The sequence below is a fragment of the Helianthus annuus genome, chromosome 6, assembly GCF_002127325.2.
Source record: "Helianthus annuus cultivar XRQ/B chromosome 6, HanXRQr2.0-SUNRISE, whole genome shotgun sequence".
Lineage (NCBI taxonomy): Eukaryota > Viridiplantae > Streptophyta > Magnoliopsida > Asterales > Asteraceae > Helianthus > Helianthus annuus.
This window is the reverse complement of record NC_035438.2, coordinates 51,612,703-51,619,291: the sequence shown is the minus strand read 5'-3', so window position 1 is coordinate 51,619,291 and position 6,589 is coordinate 51,612,703. Positions and strand designations below refer to the sequence as shown.

General features: G+C 42.2%; 1 non-coding gene across 1 annotated transcript; it reads right to left on the bottom strand.

The window, feature by feature from the left end:
* Positions 1-716: 716 nt before the first annotated feature.
* On the bottom strand, positions 717-823 carry LOC118479962. The gene has a single exon (XR_004861604.1). It is a non-coding gene; the product is annotated as a small nucleolar RNA R71 (small nucleolar RNA).
* Positions 824-6,589: the final 5,766 nt, after the last annotated feature.

Genomic DNA, 6,589 nt, shown 5'->3' with positions numbered 1-6,589 from the left:
GGCAGTTTTTGTTTTTCAAGTTACAGAAGGCTGACCACGGGGCCGTGCCGGTGCAACACGGGGCCGTGTCCACTTTCCAGTAACTGGGATCTGAAAAACAATCACTGCAATTCCGACCACGGGGCCGTGTTCGCTCAACACGGGGCCGTGGTGAACCTTCTGACCAACATTCTTTTCTGTTTTTATTGCAGGACTTGGAACCCGACGCCATCCTCACATAGTGTATGAGCTCCAGTTCCAATAAAGACATAAAAGAACCGCTAGAAGAACCCGAACGCTTTCTCAGAAAAAGGATAAAAGCCAAAAACCAAGAGAAGGTTTCGGGTGATCCACCTCCAATGGCGGACCAACGTACCCTTATGGATTATCTACGGCCCACCGTAGGTAATCTAGGCGCCGCTATCAATGCTCCGAATGTCGAAGCCAATAACTTCGAACTTCGACCGCATTTGATACAAATGCTCCAAAACTCCGCAACCTTCCACGGGCTTGCGGACGAGGATCCCCATCTACATATAACTAATTTCTTGGAAATATGTGATACCTTTCGGATCAATGGAGCATCAAACAACGCCATCCGCCTCCGTATGTTTCCATTCTCACTAAAAGACCGAGCGAAAGCTTGGCTCAACGCCCTCCCAGCTGGATCGGTAAACACCTGGGATGAACTAGCCCAAAAATTTCTATATAAGTATTTCCCTCCCGCTAAAACTGCTAAATTAATGGCTGAAATTAATACATACTCACAAGAGGATGGGGAATCCTTATATGAAACTTGGGAAAGGTTCAAGGAGCTATTACGCAAGTGCCCCCATCACGGCCTCGCAATATGGCAACAAGTATCCACTTTCTACAATGGATTGTTGCCACACACTAGGCAAACACTTGATTCTAGCTCCGGGGGACTTTTAGGTAATCGACGCCCACACGAAATATATAATCAGATTGAGGAAATTGCTCAAACCAATTTTCAATGGCACACCCCCCGGGGAAATAAGTCTATCGCCCCGGGCGCCCATAAGGTCGACGAAAGCACTTCTTTACAAGCCCAAATCGAGGCCCTTTCTTCAAAAATAAAAAAATTAGAAATGACAAAAACGGTCTCGGTTATGGCTTGCGAAGGGTGCGGTGGGTCACATGAAAATTGGAGTTGCATGAAAGAAACAGACGATCAACAAGAAATGGTAAACTACATTGATAATAGACCTAGGCCGTCGGGTCCCCCAACGGGAACTTACAACCAAGGGTGGCGAAACCACCCAAACCTTGGTTGGAGGGAACCCGGCAATAGTAGTAACCAACAAACCCAACGAACAAACTTTCAGCAATCAAGAAATGAGTCACAAAATTTCACTCAACAACAAGGTGGACGAGAAAGGCTCGAAGATACTATATCTCGCCTCGTCTCTGACACTGATAAGAAAAACTCGGAAAGATTTCTACAATTAGAATCTAATTTTAGGAATCAACAAGCTAGCATTCAAAACATAGAAAAACAAATAAATCAAATAGCTCAAAATTTTTCCGAGAGACCGCAAGGCGCATTACCTAGCAATACCGAAACAAACCCAAAGGCGCAAGTTCACCTCATCACACTACGAAACCGCACCGTAGGGCTTGCAGAAGTACCGCCATCCACGGAAGAAACAATGCCAACACCTCTGCAGGAAAAGAACTCTCCTCCATCACCAGAGCCTACCAAGGCTCCTCGAGTTCCGTACCCCGGTAGGTTAATTCGTCAAAAGACCAATGAGCAATTCGCAAAATTCGAAAGTTTTTTAAAAAAATTGCATGTCAATATTCCTTTTATCGAAGTCCTAACCCAAATGCCCAAATACTCTAAATTTATGAGGGACTTCCTTACACATAAAAAGAAAATTGAAAATTTGCAATTAGTTAATTTAGGCGAAGAATGCTCTGCCCTCGTACTCAATAAACTACCCCAAAAGAAAATCGATCCCGGAAGTTTCACTATTCCATGCTCAATAGGGGAATCGCCCGTTCGCAATGCCTTGGCCGACCTAGGGGCTAGCATTAACCTCATGCCCTCATCAATGTTCAAAAGGCTTGGCTTGGGAACCACGAGCCCTACAAAAATGAGCATATAACTCGCTGATCGATCCGTCAAGTTCCCACAAGGTGTCATCGAGAATGTCTTGGTAAGGGTAAGCAGATTCGTTTATCCAGTTGACTTTGTCATACTCGATATGGAAGAAGACACCGAGGTCCCCCTTATACTAGGGAGACCCTTCCTTGCCACAGCACAAGCGGTGGTAGACATGAATGACGGGACACTGACTTTGAGGTATGGGGATGATGAAGTGAAGTTCGGAGTTGGGAAAAGAATAGAGGACGACGACCCAGTAAACTACATGAAGGTTATTGATTCAAGCTTGGATGCTGCTCTCCGACGGTGTAACATGGGAAGCAAGGCATCCCGCTCAGAAGATATATAACCCCAAATCGGATCTAGCCAAGGACCCTTATAAACGTGGCGCACCACGGAGGCATTCCGCGGAACTATCCTTAGTTTAGTTTAATCTTTTAGTTTTTGCAGAATAAAACACACTCATGGTGGTAATGGATGAAAAAGGGAACGAGAAAAAATGGAACCATGCACGAAGAACAGAGCGACCCGACAAAAATCTCCATCACAGAAGGCTCAACACGGGCCGTGCCCAACCAACACGGCCCCGTGCTGAGCCCCCTGCAGAAAATCACCCAGTTCAGGTAACTCGACACGGGCCGTGTTCAGCGGACACGCCCCCGTGTCCAGGCTTCTGTTTCAATTCTCTAATTTTTGTTACTGGCACTTGACCACGGGGCCGTGCCCGGTCAACACGGGGCCGTGTCCAGGATGCCAGTAACATAAATCTTTGCTTTTTAACCCACTTTTACACATTCTAATCAACCAAAAACATTATTTTTGGACACATTGAGGACAATGTGTAATTTAAGTGTGGGGGGATGCTAAAACCTTGAATTTTGCAAATCCTAAACACAAGCCTTACACAAAACTCTATTGGAACCGCTAAACACCCCAAAATTTTTTCAAAAATTTTTCATTTTTTTTATTTACTTGTCTTAGTTTAAGTTGGGAATAACAAGTTCTAAAAAGGTTATATTTTTACAAGTTTACAACCGATAGCGTCATGATAACAAAGAACCAACATAAGAAAATTATGAAACGGCATGACAAGCTTAGTTAAAATTCGATTATATATACTTGATCACATAAAAACCCATTCCCACAAAAGTGAGTTTTGAGCCTTTATTGAGCATACAAATACACATCTTTAGATTAAATGCTCATTTTTCGTTTCTTGTGTGAATAGCCGCTTGGTTCTTACAAATCTAGAACTTGCCACGACGATACATTCCCGGTCCTTACCGACTTAAACCCAAGTAAGTAAATGATGGAGGCATTAGGACTAACCATTTTTCTTTCAAAACCATTATTTTTCATTTTTTTTTCCTACCCAAATCCCCCTAGATAGCCCCTTTGAGCCTAAACCTTTTCATTTCATTACCCCAAAACCCTTTTTACCCACCAAAAACCTTTTTATTTTTTTCACCCTTTATTTTAGTAGCAAGCTCGTTTTTTCGTAAACTCACCTTTTTATGTGACGATCAGAAAAAAAAAAATGATGAAGTCAAAAACAAACAAAAGCTATATAAAATCTTGTTTGGAGAAATACTTCAAAAATAAAAAGTCACTAAAAACAAGGTATTTCACGAAAACCGACGCTTGTTACGATTTTCGCCCTTTTTACTAACCACTAACCCAACCACTCACCTTTAACCCAAGCCTAACCCTTCACCCCAAAAGTCCTCTTGATATTTACAAAGGTAAAAAGTTAAAAAGGAGGAGGATTGATTGCTTGGCAAGCCTATGGAAGGCGTAAGTTCCATACCGCTCTCGAGTGATTCACTAAAATATACACCTTCGGCCGAGTGTTGAGTGATCCCCCGTGAGGTATGTGAACTTGTATATAAATGGAATTTTAATAAGGCATGCTATGCCCAAATAAGTAATTTATCTTATGAAACGTTCAAAATAAATCATAACGAATAGGATTGTAAATAAATAAAAATAAAACTTACAAAGACCTTGGATTCCCGACACTCTAGGACAAGCTAAAAAACTTCTCTTCTACCTATTCCATTTGGGAGTGTAAGCCACATTTAAAGAGTTTTGCTTGAGGACAAGCAAAAGTTCAAGTGTGGGGGTATTTGATGTGTGTAAAATGCAACATATAAATCACATCAATTAAGGCATAAAACTAACCCTTTTTAAGTACTAATGTTGGAAAAAGAGTGTTTTTGTCTTCCTTTTGTATTTTCAGGATGAAATGAGCTCAAAATCACAAAAGAAGCAAAAAGACAACTAATTCTACCATAAATACAAGAAAAGGAACAAAAGTAGACTGCCCGGACCCTCAACGGCATCTCCCAAGGCAAAGGAGAAGAAGCAGAGTCTGAACACGCCCCGTGTCCAGCGAACACGAGGGCGTGCCCAGGAAGCAGCAGAAAAGACAAACCAGTAGAAGCTTCCATTGCCCACCACGGGGCCGTGTCCAGCGGGCACGGGGGCGTGGTGAAAGTACAGCAGGCGCATTAATTGTAATTGCGAATTACAATTAATGAAGAGAGAGAATGTCAGACGGGCACGGGGCCGTGTCCAGCGGACACGGGGCCGTGTCCAGCCTTCTGTTCAGCCTATAAATAGAGGAGCTTGGTTTCATTCTCTCTCATCCCTTGGCACACCACCTCTCTCACACTTCATCCACCACCCACCACCACCATAACACCATCATCCACCACCATCATCCATTGTCCATCGTAGAGTGTGTGAGTCGTCTCGGGATCCAAGATTGATCGTAAGAGTTCTTGACAATCAAGGCCATGTTTGCCTAAGTCTCTTACATCACTTGGTGAAGACAAGTGTTTAGTATAATACTTTTTATTTTTAATCTTTTGCACTTTTTATTTGGTTTTGTATTAATGACTTTAATAACTAGTTACTTATGTTGAAGGTGATCTTTCCTTATCGTTTGTCCGTGGTGTCTTGGCGTTATTTTACTGTCTATATAAAATAAAAGATTTTCACCATTCATATCTCCACGGTCTATATGGAGGTATGTTGGCTACCTGGTCGGGGGTTATGGGAACGGTTTGGTAAAGGTCTTGCCCTTGTTCAGCGTTTAGAGGTCCTGCTTGGGACCTGGGTCAAATTTAGTAGGATCTCCTTCAATGCCCATAGGTATTGGATGGCGGGGATCCAAACTCTTTGACCCCCTCATAAGTTAACTACTATTAATACTATAACCCGGCTATTTAGGACTGTATCCCTGCTGACTCAGACTACTTAGCCGAGGGTAACGTCACCGTCAAAAGCGGGGCCTACCACAATTTGCATTAATAACTTAATTCATTATCTTTCAATAATCCGACCCTTTAGGATTGTATCCTTGCTGACTCAAACTACTGGGTTGAGGGTAACGTCGCCTTCAAAAGAGGGGCCTACTACAATAACTAAGATAATCTCTTAAACAAGTGCAAAAGTGCGAAAATAATCAAAGGTTATGCTAATACACGTGTCGGATCCAAGTGATTCATCTTGTCTATCTGTTTTTTATTTTATTTTATTTTTCAGCATTTAGTTAGTTTTTATTTTTCTTAGTTTAAAATAATTTTCTCACTTTTTGATTTGGTTAGACGTTGAGGATAAACCGGTATTAAAAGCTCTTGTGTCCTAGGACGACCTCGGTATCTTACCAACACTATACTACGTCCACGATGGGTGCACTTGCCCATATGTGTGTTTAGTGTTAGTAAATATCGTGTTTTATAAATTTAAAACTTGGCTAAAAGTGTAAAAAGGGGCTTAAATACTCATCAAAAATATAACACACTTCACGCACATCAGTGGTCGATATGGTACAGTCTAGTGGTTCACATGGGGAAGCCCCCACTAATCATGAATATGGTTTGGGTAATAAGGAATGAACTGGTTAAACATACTTTCAACTACGGGGTAACCCCCACGGCAATTACGCCAACGAAAGTCAACTACGTTTTCGGAAACAACTTAAAAGTAAACAACCAAACGTGAACTCACTCAACTTTGTTGTTGACTCGTTGTTACATGCCTTACAGGTCGCTAGATGCTTGGAGCTTGCACGAGGAAGGAGTCGTTGTGGTGTACGGACTGTTATGTTCCGTGCTTAATATTTAAATCCTTATGAACTTATTTAAATCTACGTTTTGATTTTAAACTTATGGAATATGAACTTATATTTGGTATCACGTATTATGCTTCCGCTGTTTAATTTAAAACTTGGTTAACTGGTCTTTGGTCACCAATTGTATTGTGGTTGGTTTTATTTACTTAAATACGTTGTTCAATATGATTGGTGGCTCGATCCTGGTCACGTCACGCCTCCAAGCGGTGGTACTCCGCATGGTGGATTTTGGGGGTGTGACATAGGGCATAGGCAACATCGTCGCCACGAGCATTGCGCTCAGAGGTCCACAAATCGAGAGCTCTCGATCGGAAGACGCCTGTAGCCTTGGTGGTACGCAGGTG